Source organism: Panulirus ornatus, chromosome 13, assembly GCF_036320965.1.
Source record: "Panulirus ornatus isolate Po-2019 chromosome 13, ASM3632096v1, whole genome shotgun sequence".
Lineage (NCBI taxonomy): Eukaryota > Metazoa > Arthropoda > Malacostraca > Decapoda > Palinuridae > Panulirus > Panulirus ornatus.
In genome coordinates this window covers 60,724,778-60,744,487 of record NC_092236.1, presented here as the reverse complement: position 1 = coordinate 60,744,487, position 19,710 = coordinate 60,724,778, and the positions used below count along the sequence as shown (strand labels likewise).

The 19,710-nt window shown below is 40.5% G+C and overlaps 2 protein-coding genes across 9 annotated transcripts in view; one reads left to right on the top strand and one right to left on the bottom strand.

Annotated features, from left to right (window-relative positions):
• The window catches only part of LOC139752964 (TBCC domain-containing protein 1-like), a 152,165-nt gene extending 148,515 nt beyond the window's left edge, over nt 1-3,650 (bottom strand). Inside the window, exon 1 of the mRNA XM_071669107.1 lies at nt 3,629-3,650. The gene's annotated coding sequence lies outside the window, so the exon portion shown is untranslated. The remainder of the gene's footprint in view (nt 1-3,628) is intronic.
• Nucleotides 3,506-19,710, top strand: part of Gnptab (N-acetylglucosamine-1-phosphate transferase subunits alpha and beta) — a 160,185-nt gene continuing 143,980 nt past the window's right edge. For 3 of the 8 annotated variants that reach the window (XM_071669098.1, XM_071669100.1, XM_071669099.1), the window contains exon 1: nt 3,506-3,663. The gene's annotated coding sequence lies outside the window, so the exon portion shown is untranslated. Of the gene's footprint in view, nt 3,664-3,722; nt 3,778-3,968; nt 4,002-4,096; nt 4,281-19,710 lie in introns of those variants that run through there. The other 5 variants (XM_071669093.1, XM_071669095.1, XM_071669094.1 and 2 more) reach the window with 5 other exon arrangements.

The following is a 19,710-nucleotide window of genomic DNA, read 5'->3' as shown; positions in this document are numbered from 1 at the left end:
AAGGCATGTACAGAGCATCAGATTGGGGAAGAGCAGTGTGGTTTCAGAAGTGGTAGAGGATGTGTGGATCAGGTGTTTGCTTTGAAGAATGTATGTGAGAAATACTTAGAAAAGCAAATGGATTTGTATGTAGCATTTATGGATCTGGAGAAGGCATATGATAGAGTTGATAGAGATGCTCTGTGGAAGGTATTAAGAATATATGGTGTGGGAGGCAAGTTGTTAGAAGCAGTGAAAAGTTTTTATCCAGGATGTAAGGCATGTGTACTTGTAGGAAGAGAGGAAAGTGATTGGTTCTCAGTGAATGTAGGTTTGCGGCAGGGGTGTGTGATGTCTCCATGGTTGTTTAATTTGTTTATGGATGGGGTTGTTAGGGAGGTGAATGCAAGAGTTTTGGAAAGAGGGGCAAGTATGAAGTCTGTTGTGGATGAGAGAGCTTGGGAAGTGAGTCAGTTGTTGTTCGCTGATGATACAGCGCTGGTGGCTGATTCAAGTGAGAAACTGCAGAAGCTGGCGACTGAGTTTGGTAAAGCGTGTGAAAGAAGAAAGTTAAGAGTAAATGTGAATAAGAGCAAGGTTATTAGGTACAGTAGGGTTGAGGGTCAAGTCAATTGGGAGGTGAGTTTGAATGGAGAAAAACTGGAGGAAGTGAAGTGTTTTAGATATCTGGGAGTGGATCTGGCAGCGGATGGAACCATGGAAGCGGAAGTGGATCATAGGGTGGGGGAGGGGGCGAAAATTCTGGGGGCCTTGAAGAATGTGTGGAAGTCGAGAACATTATCTCGGAAAGCAAAAATGGGTATGTTTGAAGGAATAGTGGTTCCAACAATGTTGTATGGTTGCGAGGCGTGGGCTATGGATAGAGTTGTGCGCAGGAGGATGGATGTGCTGGAAATGAGATGTTTGAGGACAATGTGTGGTGTGAGGTGGTTTGATCGAGTGAGTAACGTAAGGGTAAGAGAGATGTGTGGAAATAAAAAGAGCGTGCTTGAGAGAGCAGAAGAGGGTGTTTTGAAGTGGTTTGGGCACATGGAGAGGATGAGTGAGGAAAGATTGACCAAGAGGATATATGTGTCGGAGGTGGAGGGAGCAAGGAGAAGAAGGAGACCAAATTGGAGGTGGAAAGATGGAGTGAAAAAGATTTTGTGTGATCGGGGCCTGAACATGCAGGAGGGTGAAAGGAGGGCAAGGAATAGAGTGAATTGGAGCGATGTGGTATACCGGGGTTGACGTGCTGTCAGTGGATTGAATCAAGGCATGTGAAGCGTCTGGGGTAAACCATGGAAAGCTGTGTAGGTATGTATATTTGCGTGTGTGGACGTATGTATATACATGTGTATGGGGGGGGGGTTGGGCCATTTCTTTCGTCTGTTTCCTTGCGCTACCTCGCAAACGCGGGAGACAGCGACAAAGTATAACAAAAAAAAAAAAAAAAAAAAAAAAAATATATATATATATATATATATATATATATATATATATATGTAGGTTTGCGGCAGGGGTGTGTGATGTCTCCATGGTTGTTTAATTTGTTTATGGATGGGGTTGTTAGGGAGGTGAATGCAAGATTTTTGGAAAGAGGGGCAAGTATGAAGTCTGTTGAGGATGAGAGAGCTTGGGAAGTGAGTCAGTTGTTGTTCGCTGATGATGCAGCGCTGGTGGCTGATTCATGTGAGAAACTGCAGAAGCTGGTGACTGAGTTTGGTAAAGTGTGTGAAAGAAGAAAGTTAAGAGTAAATGTGAATAAGAGCAAGGTAATTAGGTACAGTAGGGTTGAGGGTCAAGTCAATTGGGAGGTAAGTTTGAATGGAGAAAAACTGGAGGAAGTAAAGTGTTTTAGATATCTGGGATTGGATCTGGCAGCGGATGGAGCCATGGAAGCGGAAGTGGATCATTGGGTGGGGGAGGGGGCGAAAATCCTGGGAGCCTTGAAGAATGTGTGGAAGTCGAGAACATTATCTCGGAAAGCAAAAATTGGTATGTTTGAAGGAATAGTGGTTCCAACAATGTTGTATGGTTGCGAGGCGTGGGCTATGGATAGAGTTGTGCGCAGGAGGATGGATGTGCTGGAAATGAAATGTTTGAGGACAATGTGTGGTGTGAGGTGGTTTGATCGAGTAAGTAACGTAAGGGTAAGAGAGATGTGTGGAAATAAAAAGAGCGTGCTTGAGAGAGCAGAAGAGGGTGTTTTGAAATGGTTTGGGCACATTGAGAGAATGAGTGAGGAAAGATTGACCAAGAGGATATATGTGTCGGAGGTGGAGGGAACAAGGAGAAGTGGGAGACCAAATTGGAGGTGGAAAGATGGAGTGAAAAAGATTTTGTGTGATCGGGGCCTGAACATGCAGGAGGGTGAGAGGAGGGCAAGGAATAGAGTGAATTGGATCGATGTGGTATACCGGGGTTGACGTGCTGTCAGTGGATTGAATCAGGGCATGTAAAGCGTCTGGGGTAAACCATGGAAAGCTGTGTAGGTATGTATATTTGCGTGTGTGGACGTTTGTATATACATGTGTATGGGGGTGGGTTGGGCCATCTCTTTCGTCTGTTTTCTTGCGCTACCTCGCAAACGCGGGAGACAGCGACAAAGCAAAAAAAAAAAAAGAAAAAAAAAAAAAAAAAAATATATATATATATATATATATATATATATATATATATATATATATATATAAACGCCCATATACGCACAAATACATACATATACATTTCAACGTATACATACATATACATATACATATATATAAATGTACACATCCATACTTGCTGCCTTCATCCATTCCTGTCGCCATCCCGCCACACAGGAAACGGCTCCCCCCACCCCCCAATCCCCCCTCGTTCACACTCAGTCTCTAGCTGTCATGTGTAATTCACCGAAACCACAGCTCCCTTTCCACATCCAGGCCCCACAAAAGTTTCAGTGACAGCAAGTCAACCACGGTATACCACATCGTTCCAATTCACACTATTCCTTGCACGTCTTTCACCCTCCTGTATGTTCGGGGGCCTGATCGCTCAATTTTTTTTACTCTATCCTTTCACCTCCAATGTGGTCTCCCGCTTCTCCTTGTTCCCTCCATATATCCTCTTTGTTAATCTTTTCTCACTCATTTTCTCCATGTGTCTATACCATTTCAACACTCTTCTGCTCTCTCAACCAAACTTTTTATTACCACACAGCTCTCTTACCCTTTCATTACTTGATTAAACCACCTCACACTACATATTGTCCTCAAACATTTCATTTCCAACACATCCAACCTTCTTTCTCCGTACAGCTCTCTATATATAGACCACGCCTCACAAATATATAATATTGTTGGAAACTATTCCTTCAAATATACCCATTTTTGCTTTCCGAGATAATGGTCTCTCCTTCCACATATTCATCGCTCCCATAACCTTCTTTCCCTTCCCCACCTGTCCGTGATGATATAATTAAGATGAAATCGCACTTTAGCAGTTCATACAATCTTATTTAACATGTAATTTTTCTATAAATGTGGCACGACATCTTTCGTGAAGGCAATACACCTTATCAGGTGCAAGTACTTAACAAAGTCATTTAAATCCCATCACACTTGGTTCCCACCGACCAACACCAATCTTTGCATAGAAACACGTGAACCTTGGTGGTGGCAGGAAGGGACGACAGACAATATTGTGAGTGCTGGTAGTAAAATATTACAGATCTGAAGTCTAGGTAATCTGAACACTAGATCATACACCAACAGAACAATGTGCTCACGTGCAACCAATCTATCTTTAAAGGAAAATGTAAACACAAAGAATTTGATACAGTGTTAATGAAAATTATATAACATTATCTCATATATTTGTGTAAATAGATAATCTGTAGTGATATTATACTAATAATACGTTGAATTATAATTTAAACTTTTCAATTATAAAAGAAATGAACGTTTAGGATATGATTGCTATATATGTGAGATGGATCGCTTTAGTATTGAGTTTGGTCGTTTGACAGGTATAATGTGATGGTATTCTACTCGCTTATTTAAGTATTATTGCTTTGTATACTGCGTCTTTATCAGTAGCGATTGTTGTATTCTGAGTTATATGAAAATTAATTGGCGCCGGATTTACAATGTATATTTGTACTTGTTCCCTACTACTGACATTCGAGAATGAAGTCATGTAACTTACCCCCAGACCCACCTGTGATCCTAGCCTTCCCCTCACCCTGACCCTGACACCTATTTTGTCAATGGATTTATTTTCGGAGTTGTTCAGAATTTTCATTGCCATTACCAAGCATTGTGAGAGACCATGATTTGTTAATTATATATTTTAGTTGGGATTTTTTTTGTCGACAATGATTTTTTGGAAATATTAAAATGAATAGATTGATAAGTTTAGTTCTGCATCTAATAGCAATGGATGTACTGTGGTTTTGTGTGTAAACGTTAGTATAGTGTTTTGAGCATAGAACAGGAATGGCAGAATTATGTATGGAATATCGTGTTTTATTTTACAATACTTAATAAGATGATAGTTTTGAGGGTTAAGAATATATTGAGAAATGTGAAATTAAGGTAAGTGAAACTTGTGATAAATCAGTATATCTCATCTTCCATTAGTAGCCAAGGTTAATCTGAATTTTCTGTGTTCTAACCAAAGTGCATCAGGCTGATGTAGGATTGAAAACATTTATTGCCCACATTTTTTTTTTTTTTTTTTTTTTTTCATACGATTCGCCATTTCCCGCATTTGCGAGGTAGCATTAAGAACAGAGGACTGGGCCTTAGAGGGAAAATCCTCACCTGGCCCCCTTCTCTGTTCCATCTTTTGGAAAATTAAAAAAAAACGAGAGGGGAGGATTTCCAGCCACCCGCTCCCTCCCCTTTTAGTCGCCTTCTACGACACGCAGGGAATACGTGGGAAGTATTCTTTCTCCCCTATCCCCAGGGATATTGCCCACATATGTGAACTAATTAAAGGCACACTGAGTGGCCATTTTTGGTGCCTTCCCACCTTCCCAGAAGCAGCCATTCCATTTAGTCCCCAGTTGTAGATCAAATTTATCATAATATTTGTCATAATCTTGATTGATTAGGGAGGTTAGGTTATCTGTTTATAAGTTCTCTTGATTAACTGTATATGATTATTATGTTTTACATTAATCAACTGCACATTTAGCCTGATTTTCGTAAGCTTCACCATTGTCACCATATTTTGTATAGTGTTCCAGATCACACCTGTCCACTCTTATGTTCTGTTCATATTTGATACTGATTTGGAGCTTAATTGGACTCTTATCCAAATTAGATGTGGGAGAAAGAATATTGCAATTACTAGTTAGATTTTAGTCCAGTAGAAAAATCTCCTTCCAGGCTTTTGTGTAGTGTTCCATTATTATATAACCTTAGGTCCCCTTTATGGGCTCCCCCAGTTTTGAAACTACTCCTGTAGAGAAAGGATCTTTTTAATACTATTAATTTCCATCCATTAATGATGATGCAGCTGTACTGAAAGTGACTTTTCACTCATGGTGTTAATTTTGGCAGACATAATCCTGTATTGAAGTGTAATGATTGTGACATAAATCAACTTCAATAGGAGCATTATTTCACTTTCATTTAAGATATTTTGTGGTAATTTCGTTACTAACCTTTAAGTGCTAAATTAGTTTTTGGGTTGATTACAGAATGTATCAGATATCCATAAAAAAGCATAAGTATGAATTTGATCTTATTTTTTTCAGTATTCAAAGAAGCTGTATTTTCTATATCAGGCCATATTACATGAAAACTGTTTTGAATGGTGAAGAAGAATGATTTGAATGAAGATTTGAGAAAAATTAGAAGTGTTTGCCAGTAAATGACAGAGACATAGGCAAAATCAAGTCAGTAAAAGTTTTAATGTATTACCAAATATGCAGAAAATTTGATCAGAATATTTAGAGTAAAAGGAAGGAGTCTTTTTGAGAATTCTGGCCAAATCATACATTTTTGACAGTTTTGTATTCAAAAATTAAAGTTCTTATTTTTGAATAGTTTTTATTCTTATAACTGATCCTTCACTCTGCATTATTGTATCTTTCAAAGTGCTTTACATAGTGAAATGCAGCTGAACATGTTTCTTAGAAATATACATTTTAAAGGAAAAAAATAGTTTGGGAAAGTCTTGGGAGTAAAGTCAGGAGTTGGTGAGAGGACAAGAGCTAAGGAAGGAGTAGCACTACTAAAACATGAGTTGAGGGAGTGTGTGATAGAGTGTAAGGAAGTAAATTCTTGATTGATGTCGATTAAACTGAAAGGGGATAGAGAGATATAGGTTATTGGTACTTTTTTCCCCTGGTCAAGAGAAGAAAGATCTTGAGAGGCAAGTGTTTTGGGAGCAGCTGAGTGAGTGTGTCAGCAGTTTTGGTGCATGAGACGGGTAATAGTGATGGATGATTTAGATGTGAAGTTAAGTAACGCGGCAGTTGAGGGTATGAGTGGTGTACATTGGGTATTCAGTGTTGTGAATGGAAGTGGTGAAGAGCTTGTGGATTTATATGCTGAAAAAAGACTGGTGATTGGGAATTCCTGTTGGTGATTGGGAATACCTGTTTCAAAAGAGAGATGTACACAAGTATATGTATGTGAGTAGGAGAGATGGTCAAAGGACATTTTTAGATTACATGTTAATTGATAGGCATGTAAAAGAGAGACTTTTGGGAGTTAATATGCTGAGAGGGGCAGCTGGTGGGATGTCTGATCACTATTTTATGAAGGCAAAGGTTAAGATTTATAGAGGTTTTCAATAAAGAAGAGAGGATGTTGGGGAGAAGAGAGTAAGTGAGCTTTGAAAGGAGACTTGTGTGAGGAAGTACCAGGAGAGATTGAGTGTAGAATGGCAAAAGGTGAGAGCAAATAATGTAAGGGGAGTGGGTGAGGAATGGGATTTATTTAGGGAAGCAGTGATGACATGTGCAAAAGATGCATGTGGCATGAGAAAGGTGGGAGGTGGGCAGATTAGAAAGTGGTGGGATGAAGAAATAAAGTTGTTAATAAAGGAGAGAAGAGAGGCATTTGGGCAATACATGGAAGTAGTGCAAATGAGTGGGAGATTTAAATGAGAAAGTGGCAGGATGTTAAGAGGAAGGTGCAAGATTTGAAAAAGAGGGCATATGAGAGTTGGGATGAGAGAGTATCATTAAATTTTAGGGAGAGTGAAAAGATGTTTTGGAAGGAGGTAGATAATGTGCATAAGACAAAAGAACAAATGAGAACACTGGTAAAGGGGGCAATTGGGGAAGTGATAACAGGTAGTGATGAATTGAGGAGATGGAGTGAGTATTTTGAAGGTTTGTTGATGTTTGATGATAGAGTGGCAGATGTAGGGTGTTTTGGTTGGAGTGGTGTGCAAAGTGAGAAAGTCATGGAGAACGGTTTGGTGAAAAGGGAAGAGGTGGTGAAATTGTAGTGGAAGATGAAATCCAGCAAGGCAGTGGGTTTGGATGGTAATGCATTTGAATTTATTAAGAAAGAGGGTGACTGTTTTCTTGATTGGTTGGTAAGGATATTCAGTGTATGTATGGATCATGGTGAAGTGCCTGAGAATTGGCAAATTGCATGTATAGTGCCATTGTACAAATACAAAGGGGATAAAGGTGAGTTTTCAAACTACAGAGGCATAAGTTTGTTGAGTATTCCTGGAAAATTGTATGGGATGGTATTGATTGAGAGGGTGAATGTTTGTACAGAGCATCAGATTGGGAGGAGCAGTGTGGTTTCAGAAGTGGTAGAGGATGTGTGGATCAGGTGTTTGCTTTGAAGAATGTATGTGATAAATATTTAGATAAACAGAAGTATTTTTATGTAGTATTTATGGATCTGGAGAAGGCATATGACAGGGTGGATAGAGATGCTTTGTGGAAGGTATTAAGAGTATACAGTTTGGGAGTTAAGCTACTAGAAGCAGTGAAATTTTTTTATCAAGAGTGTAAGCATGTGTATGAGTAGGAAGAGAGGAGAGTGATTGGTTCTCAATGAATGTCAGTCTGCAGCACGGGGTATGTGATGTCCCCATAGTTGTTTAATTTGTTTATGGATGGGGTGGTTAGGGAGGTAAATGCAAGAGTTTTGGAGAGAGGGGCAATTATGCAGTCTGTTGGGGATGAAAGGGCCTGGGAAGTGAGTCAGTTGTTAGCTGATGACACACTCACAGCTGCTCCCAAAACACTTGCCTCTCATGATCTTTCTGCTCATGACCAGGTGCATAAGCACCAATAATCATCCCTCTCTCTCCATCCACTTTCAGTTTTACCGACATCAATCTAGAATTTACTTTCTTACATGCTATCACATACTCCCACATTTCTTGCTTTAAGAGTAGTGTTACTCCTTCCTTAGCTCTAGTCCTCTCAGCAACCCCAGACTTTACTCCCAAGACTTTTCCAAACCATTCTTTCCCCTTACCCTTGAGCTTTGTTTCACTCAGACGAAGAATAGCCCATCCACTCATACACACATGTATATACAGAAACGCTCATTCACGCACATATACATGTATGTTTATATACTTATCAACATATACATACATACATACATACATATACACACACATACACAGACATATACATGTTCATACTAGCTTGTCTTCATCCATTCCTGGTGCTTCCATGTCCCGAAGGAAACAGTATTGCTGCACCCTGCTTCAGTGAGGTAGCTCCAGGAAAACATAAAAAGGCTGCATTTGTTCACACTCGGTCTCTTGCTGTCATGTGTAATGCACTGAAACCACAGCTTCCTATCCACATCCAGGCCCCACAGACCTTTCCAAGATTTACCCCAGACATTTCACATGCCCTAGTTCAGACCATTGACATCCATTTCACACACCCTCTTCTGCTCTCTCAACCACATTCTTTTCATTTCCACTCATCTCTCTTACTCTATCATTACTTAATCAAACCACCTCACACCACATATTGTCTTCAAATATTTCTTTCCCAACACATCCACCCTCCTCCATACAACGCTATCTGTAGCCCATGCCTCGCAACCATATAATGTTGCTGGAATTACTATTCCTTCAAACATACCTATTTTTGCTTTTCGATGAAGGCAAGCAAGTTTGAATATGTACTTGTGTATATATGTCTTTGTATGTATATGTATATGTGTATGTGTTCATACGTATATGTACATGTGTGGGCATTTATGTATATATATATGTGCATGTATGGGCATTTATATATATGTGTATATGAGTGGATGGGCCATTCTTTGTCTGTTTCCTGGTGCTGCCTTTCTGCTGTGGGAAAAAGCGAGTATAATAAGATAAAGTTAAGAGTAAATGTGAATAAGAGCAAGGTTATTAGGTTCAATAGGTTGAGGGACAAGTTAATTGGGATGTAAGTTTGAATGGAGAAAAATTGGAGGAAGTGAAGAGTTTTAGATATCTGTGATTGGACTTAGCAGGGAATGGAACCATGGAAGCAGAAGTGAGTCACAGGGTGGGTGAGGGGGTGAAGGTTCTGGGAGTGATGAAGAATGTGTGGAAGGAGAGAACATTATCTTGGAGAGCAAAAATGGGTATGTTTGTAGAAATGGTAGTTCCAACAAAGTTATATATGGTTGTGAAGCATGGGGTATAGATAGGCTTGTACAGAGGAGGGTGGATGTATTGGAAATGAAATGTTTAAGGACAATATGTGGTGTGAGGTGGTTTGATCGAGTAAGTACGGAAAGAATAAGAGAGATGTGTGGAAATAAAAAGTGTGATTAAGAGAGCAGAAGAGGGTGTGTTTAAATGTTTTGGACATATGGAGAGAATGAGTGAGGAAAAACTGACACAGAGAATATATGTGTCAGAGGTGGAGGGAACAAGAAGTGGGACACCAAATTGGAGGTGGAAGGATGGAGTGAAAAAGATTTTGAGCAATCAGGGCCTGAACGTACAGGAGGGTCAGAGGCACGCAAGGAATAGGGTGAATTAGAATGATGTGGTATACTGGGGTCAACATGCTGTCACTGGACTGAACCAGGGCATGTGAAATATCTGGGGTAAACCATGGAAAAGTTTGTTGGGCCTGGATTTGGATATGGAGCTGTAGAATGGATGAAAGTGATGTACATATGTATATATATGTATGTATGTGGATGTGTTGATATTTATATGTATGTATATGTCTGTGTATGGGCATTTATATGATTTGGTAAACAGAGAAGAGGTAGTAAAAGCTTTGCGGAAGATGAAAGCCGGCAAGGCAGCAGGTTTGGATGGTATTGCAGTGGAATTTATTAAAAAAGGGGGTGACTGTATTGTTGACTGGTTGGTAAGGTTATTTAATGAATGTATGACTCATGGTGAGGTGCCTGAGGATTGGCGGAATGCATGCATAGTGCCATTGTACAAAGGCAAAGGGGATAAGAGTGAGTGCTCAAATTACAGAGGTATAAGTTTGTTGAGTATTCCTGGTAAATTATATGGGAGGGTATTGATTGAGAGGGTGAAGGCATGTACAGAGCATCAGATTGGGGAAGAGCAGTGTGGTTTCAGAAGTGGTAGAGGGTGTGTGGATCAGGTGTTTGCTTTGAAGAATGTATGTGAGAAATACTTAGAAAAGCAAATGGATTTGTATGTAGCATTTATGGATCTGGAGAAGGCATATGATAGAGTTGATAGAGATGCTCTGTGGAAGGTATTAAGAATATATGGTGTGGGAGGAAAGTTGTTAGAAGCGGTGAAAAGTTTTTATGGAGGATGTAAGGCATGTGTACTTGTAGGAAGAGAGGAAAGTGATTGGTTCTCAGTGAATGTAGGTTTGCGGCAGGGGTGTGTGATGTCTCCATGGTTGTTTAATTTGTTTATGGATGGGGTTGTTAGGGAGGTGAATGCAAGAGTTTTGGAAAGAGGGGCAAGTATGAAGTCTGTTAGGGATGAGAGAGCTTGGGAAGTGAGTCAGTTGTTGTTCGCTGATGATACAGCGCTGGTGGCTGATTCATGTGAGAAACTGCAGAAGCTGGTGACTGAGTTTGTTAAAGTGTGTGAAAGAAGAAAGTTAAGAGTAAATGTGAATAAGAGCAAGGTTATTAGGTACAGTAGGGTTGAGGGTCAAGTCAATTGGGAGGTGAGTTTGAATGGAGAAAAACTGGAGGAAGTAAAGTGTTTTAGATATCTGGGAGTTGATCTGGCAGCGGATGGAACCATGGAAGCGGAAGTGAATCATAGGGTGGAGGAGGGGGCGAAAATCCTGGGAGCCTTGAAGAATGTATGGAAGTCGAGAACATTATCTCTGAAAGCAAAAATGGGTATGTTTGAAGGAATAGTGGTTCCAACAATGTTGTATGGTTGTGAGGCGTGGGCTATGGATAGAGTGGTGCGCAGGAGGATGGATGTGCTGGAAATGAGATGTTTGAGGACAATGTGTGGTGTGAGGTGGTTTGATCGAGTAAGTAACGTAAGGGTAAGAGAGATGTGTGGAAATAAAAAGAGCGTGGTTGAGAGAGCAGAAGAGGGTGTTTTGAAATGGTTTGGGCACATGGAGAGAATGAGTGAGGAAAGATTGACCAAGAGGATATATGTGTCGGAGGTGGAGGGAACGAGGAGAAGAGGGAGACCAAATTGGAGGTGGAAAGATGGAGTGAAAAAGATTTTGTGTGATCGGGGCCTGAACATGCAGGAGGGTGAAAGGAGGGCAAGGAATAGAGTGAATTGGAGCGATGTGGTATACCGGGGTTGACGTGCTGTCAGTGGATTGAATCAGGGCATGTGAAGCGTCTGGGGTAAACCATGGAAAGCTGTGTAGGTATGTATATTTGCGTGTGTGGACGTATGTATATACATGTGTATGGGGGTGGGTTGGGCCATTTCTTTCGTCTGTTTCCTTGCGCTACCTCGCAAACGTGGGAGACAGCGACAAAGAAAAAAAAATATATATATATATATATATATATGCCGGCAAGGCAGCAGGTTTGGATGGTATTGCAGTGGAATTTATTAAAAAAGGGGGTGACTGTATTGTTGACTGGTTGGTAAGGTTATTTAATGTATGTATGACTCATGGTGAGGTGCCTGAGGATTAGGGGAATGCGTGCATAGTGCCATTGTACAAAGGCAAAGGGGATAAGAGTGAGTGCTCAAATTACAGAGGTATAAGTTTGTTGAGTATTCCTGGTAAATTATATGGGAGGGTATTGATTGAGAGGGTGAAGGCATGTACAGAGAATCAGATTGGGGAAGAGCAGTGTGGTTTCAGAAGTGGTAGAGGATGTGTGGATCAGGTGTTTGCTTTGAAGAATGTATGTGAGAAATACTTAGAAAAGCAAATGGATTTGTATGTAGCATTTATGGATCTGGAGAAGGCATATGATAGAGTTGATAGAGATGCTCTGTGGAAGGTATTAAGAATATATGGTGTGGGAGGAAAGTTGTTAGAAGCAGTGAAAAGTTTTTATCGAGGATGTAAGGCATGTGTACGTGTAGGAAGAGAGGAAAGTGATTGGTTCTCAGTGAATGTAGGTTTGCGGCAGGGGTGTGTGATGTCTCCATGGTTGTTTAATTTGTTTATGGATGGGGTTGTTAGGGAGGTAAATGCAAGAGTTTTGGAAAGAGGGGCAAGTATGAAGTCTGTTGGGGATGAGAGAGCTTGGGAAGTGAGTCAGTTGTTGTTCGCTGATGATACAGCGCTGGTGGCTGATTCATGTGAGAAACTGCAGAAGCTGGTGACTGAGTTTGGAAAAGTGTGTGGAAGAAGAAAGTTAAGAGTAAATGTGAATAAGAGCAAGGTTATTAGGTACAGTAGGGTTGAGGGTCAAGTCAATTGGGAGGTGAGTTTGAATGGAGAAAAACTGGAGGAAGTGAAGTGTTTTAGATATCTGGGAGTGGATCTGGCAGCGGATGGAACCATGGAAGCAGAAGTGGATCATAGGGTGGGGGAGGGGGCGAAAATCCTGGGGGCCTTGAAAAATGTGTGGAAGTCGAGAACATTATCTCGGAAAGCAAAAATGGGTATGTTTGAAGGAATAGTGGTTCCAACAATGTTGTATGGTTGCGAGGCATGGGCTATGGATAGAGTTGTGCGCAGGAGGATGGATGTGCTGGAACTGAGATGTTTGAGGACAATGTGTGGTGTGAGGTGGTTTGATCGAGTGAGTAACGTAAGGGTAAGAGAGATGTGTGGAAATAAAAAGAGCGTGGTTGAGAGAGCAGAAGAGGGTGTTTTGAAGTGGTTTGGGCACATGGAGAGGATGAGTGAGGAAAGATTGACCAAGAGGATATATGTGTCAGAGGTGGAGGGAACAAGGAGAAGAGGGAGACCAAATTGGAGGTGGAAAGATGGAGTGAAAAAGATTTTGTGTGATCGGGGCCTGAACATGCAGGAGGGTGAGAGGAGGGCAAGGAATAGAGTGAATTGGAGCGGTGTGGTATTCCGGGGTTGACGTGCTGTCAGTGGATTGAAGCAAGGCATGTGAAGCGTCTGGGGTAAACCATGGAAAGCTGTGTAGGTATGTATATTTGCGTGTGTGGACGTATGTATATACATGTGTATGGGGGGGGGTTGGGCCATTTCTTTCGTCTGTTTCCTTGCGCTACCTCGCAAACGCGGGAGACAGCGACAAAGTATAATAAATAAAAAAAATAATATATATATGTATATATATATATGTGTGTGTGTGTGTTTGTGTGTGTGTGTGTGTTTATGCGTATGTATGTGTGTATGTGTTAATATGCATATGTATGTATATGTCCGTGTTTGGGAGTTTATGTATATATATGTGTATATGAGTGGATTAGCTGTTCTTCGTGTATTTCTTTGTGCTACCTCGCTGAAGTGGGAAATGGCGATTAAGTATAATAAAATATGTAATAATAGATTATATATGTTGAATCAGATAAGTCACATATACATCCAGGTTTCACAGTGTAGAACACAGATACTTCCCTACACGTCGAAGCTTTGGAACTCCCTACCTTCTCATGTTTTTCCCAATAACTGTGATCAGGCACATTTCAAAAGATAAGTTTTTCACTTCACTTCCTCGAAGATTTGTAACTTTCCCTTGTCTTTTCTTTTTCTTTTTCATAATTCTTTTTATATTTCTATTAAGGCCTGGCTTTGATGTGGACGTTTTTCTGTGACTGAAGCCTTCAACATAAAACAAAAATAAAAAAAATACATATAGATTTAATGGTTATTTCAAAATCAGGGGTATAATCCTGTATGTCTAGATTGATATGGGTAAAACTGAAAGTGGATGGAGAGAGATGGATGATTATTGGTGCATATGCACCTGGTCATGAGAAGAAAGATCACGAGAGGCAAGTGTTTTGGGAGTAGCCGAGTGAGTGTGTTAGCAGCTTTGATGCACGAGATCGTGTTATAGTGATGGGTGATTTGATTGCAAAGATGAGTAATGTGGCAGTTGAGGGTATAACTGGTGTACATGTGGTGTTCAGTGTTGTAAATGGAAATGAAGAGTTTGTAGATTTGTGTGCTGAAAAAGGACTGGTGATTGGGAATACCTGGTTTAAAAAGAGAGATATACCTAAGTATACGTATGTAAGTAGGAGAGATGGCCAGAGAGCATTATTGGATTATGTGTTAATTGATAGGCACACGAAAGAGAGACTTAGATTTAATCTGCTAAGATGGGCAACTGGAGGGATGTCTGATCATTATTTTGTGGAGGAAAAGGTGAAGATATGTAGAGGTTTTCAGAAAAGAAGAGAGAATGTTGGGGTGAAGAGAGTGGTGAGAGTAAGTGGGCTTGGAAAGGGGACTTGTGTGATGAAGTACCAGGAGAGATTGAGTGCAGAATGGAAAAAGGTGAGAGTAAATAATATAAGGGGAATAGGGGGGGAATGGGATATATTTAGAGAAGCAGTGATGGCTTGCACAAAAGATGCCTGTGGCATGAGAAAGGTGGGAGGTGGGCAGATTAGAAAGGGTAGTGAGTGATGGGATGGAGAAGTAAGATTATTAGTGAAAGAGAAGAAAGAGGCTTTTGGATGATTTTTGCAGGGAAATAGTGCAAATGACCGCAGATGTATAAAAGAAAGAGGCAAGAGGTCAAGAGAAAGGTGCAATAGGTGAAAAAGAGGGCAAATGAGAGTTGGGGTGAGAGAGTATCATTAGATTTTAGGGAGAATAAAAGATGTTTTGGAAGGAGGTAAATAAATTGTGTAAGACTATAGAACAAATGGGGACATCAGTGAAGGGGGCAAATGGGGAGGTGATAACAAGTAGAAGTGAAGTGAGAGGGAGATAGAGTGAGTATTTCGAAGGTTTGTTGAATGTGTTTGATGATAGAGTGGCAAATATAGGGTGTTTTGGCCGAGGTGATGTGCGAAGTGAGAGGGTCAGGGAGAATGATTTGGTAAACAGAGAAGAGGTAGTGAAAGCTTTGCGGAAGATGAAAGCCGGCAAGGCAGTGGGTTTGGATGGTATTGCTGTGGAATTATTGAAAAAAAAAAAGGGGGTGACTGTGTTGTTGACTGGTTGGTGAGGATATTCAGTGTATGTACGGCTCATGGTGAAGTGCCTGAGGATTGGCAGAATGCATGTATAGTGCCATTGTACGAAGGCAAAGGGGATGAAGGTGAGTGTTCAAATTACAGAGGTATAAGTTTGTTGAGTATTCCTGGGAATTTATATGGGAGGGTATTGATTGAGAGGATGAAGGCATGTACAGAGCATCAGATTGGGGAGGAGCAGTGTGGTTTCATAAAAGGTAGAGGATATGTGGACTAGGTGTTTGCTTTGAAGAATGTATGTGAGAAATACTTAGAAAAGCAGATGGATTTGTATGTAGCATTTATGGATCTGGAGAAGGCATATGATAGAGTTGATAGAGATGCTGTGTGGAAGGTATTAAGAGTATGTGGTGTGGGAGGTAAGTTGCTAGAAGCAAAGTTTTTATCGAGGATGTAAGGCATGTGTGTGAGTAGGAAGAGAAGAAAGTGACTGGTTCCCAGTGAATGTCGGTTTGCAGCATGGGTGTGTGATGTCCCCATGGTTGTTTAATTTGTTTATGGATGGGGTTGTTAGGGAGATGAATGCAAGAGTTTTGGAAAGAGGAGCAAGTATGCAGTCTGTTGTGGATGAGAGGGCTTGGGAAATGTCAGTTGTTGTTCGCTCATGATTCAGCGCTGGTGGCTGATTCGGTTGAGAAGCTGCAGAAGTTGGTGACTGAGTTTGGTAAAGTATGTGAAAGAAGAAAGCTGAGAGTAAATGTGAATAAGAGCAAGGTTATTAGGTTCCATAGGATTGTGGGACAAGTCAATTGGGAGGTAAGTTTGAATGGAGAAAAACTGGAGGAAGTGAGGTGTTTTAGATATCTGGGAGTGGATTTGTGAGTAGGTGGAACCATGGAAGCAGAAGTGAGTCACAGGGTGGAGGAGGGGGCAAAGGTTCTGGGAGCATAGAAGAATGTGTGGAAGGTGAGAACGTTAGAGAGCAAAAATGGGTATGTTTGAAGGAATAGTGGTTCCATCAATGTTGTATGGTTATGATGCATGGGTGTTAGATAGGGTTGTGCGGAGGAGTGTGGATGTGTTGGAAATGAGATGTTTGAGGACAATATGTGGTGTGAGATGGTTTGATTAAGTAATGAGAGGGTAAGAGAGATGTGTGGCAATAAAAAGATTGTAGTTGAGGGAGCAGGAGTGGGTGTATTGAAATGGTTTGGTCACATGGAGAGAATGAGTGAGGAAAGACTGACAAAGAGGATATATATGTCAGAGGTGGAGGGAATGAGGAGAAGTGGGAGACCAAATTGGAGGTGGAAGGGTGAAGTGAAAAAGATTTTGAGTTATCAGGGCCTAAGCATACAGGAGGGTGAAAGGCATGTAAGGAATAGAGTGAATTGGAATGATGTGGTATACCGGGGTCAACGTGCTGTCAATGGATTGAACTGGGACATGTGAAGCGTTTGGGGTAAACTATGGAAAGTTTTGTGGGGCCTGGATGTGGAAAGGGAGCTATGGTTTCGGTGCATTACACATGACAGCTAGATACTAAGTGTATACGAATGTGGCCTTTGTTGTCTTTTCCCAGCGCTACTTCGCGCGCACGCGGGGGGAAGAGGGTGTTATTTCATGTGTGGCTGGGTGGTGGCAGGAATTGATGAAGGCAACATGTATGAATATGTACATGTGTTTATATGTCTTTGTATGTATATGTATGTATATGTTGAAATGCATAGGTATGTATATGTGCGTGTGTGGATCTGTATATGTATGTACATGTATATGTGGGTGGGTTGGGCCATTCTTTCGTCTGTTTCCTTGCATTACCTCGTTAACGCTGGAGACCATCAAAGTTTAATAATGATAGAAAATCTTAATGTGTAACACCTGCACTTGCAATATCATTGTGGAAATTGTGCTCATAGCATGAGAAAAGTACAGGCATCTCAAGAGTTATATATGAATTATATGATAACTGTGGAAAGAATGAAAGTGTTTGAGAAACTTTAGATGATATGTTAAAGGAGCCCAAAATGTATAATTGTATATAAGTAGTTGTAAATTTTAAGTATTTTTTCATAGTCAAAAGTGCTGAATAACAATAAGGTTCTAGCGCTACAAAATCTACAAATTTAGATAAATCAGATTATCTGATTCTTTGTTAGATTTGCTTCATTGCCAAAGTTAACATATACCATACTGATATTGTGACCTGGTAGGGATTTTTTGTGATACCCAGAAATGTAACTGATATTCTAAATGTAGCCTTACCCAATATCAACATTTTTGTTTTCATGTGTAAAAAATGACCTCAGTCATAGTACTTTTAGTTGTCTAGACTCTTCCTCACCTGGTATTTATTATAGACTGGCCTGGCTTAGAGAATGAGAAGGTTTTTGCAAAGAAATGCAAGGACTGGTCCGAACAGCAGTGGAGAAGGTGATGTTTGTTAGTAAAATTTCCCTCAAGTGTGTACAGTTGAGACAGGAGGGTGAGGAAGCCAGAGGGTGCTGGTTGATATGACTCTCATTTCACAATGAAGATGGTGAAATACCCAGGTAGTGGGATGATCTGGGATTTCTTTAATGGTGCAATGGGTAGGGGGGGTTGTACTTCTTATCTAAAAACACTGCAGTGAATGGAGAGCAGTACAATAGGTGGTAGGGGACCATCTGTCTGTTTGTATATATCTATATCTTTGATGCCCATTCCCTGCAGAAACTCCCATCAAGGGGGTGGCCATGGCAAAGAATCTCCTTATGTGCTTCTCTCACATACACCATTTCATGCATTCTTCCACCATTTCTCTCCCTCCAGTACTCTTCCACTCTATTTCCTCATGTCAAAGGTAGTCTTTCTCTGACACCAACACCTGTAATCATACAAGCATACAATCTCCTTGTAAATTCCTTGTCTAGAATTCTTTCCACATGCCCAAGCCATCTCAAAGTATTATGCTTTATCCACTCTACCACTTCACAGTTTCTTCCCTTTGCATTTCCAGTCATACCAAATCTTTCATACACCCCCTCATTTCTTTCTTCATTTCATTTATTCAAACCACATGCTCCTCTCAAATAGCAGATTACCACAGCCTGGATTTTTCACTTATGTGACTCATTCCATATCCATGTTTTAGCTGCTTAGATCAGGGTTGGGAGGACTTAGCTGTCCCTTAATCCTTTGTTCACTTTCATATTTGCACTCCTGCCTTCTTGAATACTAGAAATTCTCTCACATCTTCCATTCTTTCTATCCCCATATCTATAACACTGTTTAGTACACTTTTTCTCTCACTTTTTAAAGCTGTACCAAATCTATGCTTTTACTCTATTTCCTTTCTAACACTAGTTCTCTACATTTACTCACATTTACCTTCTGTCACCTGTGCTTAAACATATCATAAGACACAGGTACAATCTGCTGCAACTCCTTTTTACTCTCAGCAAAGAACTCTGCATCATCCATAAACAGGCTTGTCACTTGCCACCATACCTCACTACTGCATGCCATCTCTGACCCCTTTTCCATAGTTTTGGTTTCACCTCTCTTAACACTCCTACCATATATACATGTTAGAAAGCCACGGTGACATCACAGCCCTGCCTTACACCCACATGTATACCAAAACTTTTGCTCTACTCTCCATCCACTCTTGTATGATTACAGGCATTTTCCTGTCTGTCTATATAAGGCTTTCTTGCCATCCAACAGTTGTACCTATGCCTCATATCTTCTTAACACATCACATAAAGCATTCCACTTAACTCTGTCATATGCTTTCTTCAGGTCCATAAAAGTTGCATACAGCTTTTTACCTTGTGCAAGAAACTTTCCCAGAATAATTCTCTACAACACTGATCAACACATCCCTACCTTCCTTAAACCCCCTTTGCTCCTTCCCTATTCTGCATTCAGTCACTTCCATCAATCTTTCAGTTAGCACTTTTGCATACACTTTTCCTTGTATAATTGATATTTATTCCTCTATGATTGGTACCTACATCCATTTTACTATTTCCTTTAGATGAAGGAACAGCAATAGCTTTCACCCAAACATCAGGCACAACTTTCTGCTTTCATGCTAAATTTCACATCAAATGCATCCACTTTGTCACTTTCTCCTCCATGCTTTAGCATTTCTGCTGTATTCCAAGTAAATCTCCTACCTTCAACCTTATTATTGCCCTTTTTACCTCCTTTCTTGCTGTAAGTCCCAGCAATTGTATCTTTTTTCTTCCATCATCCATACCCATTCATGTAACAGGTGCTGCCTCACCTTTTTGC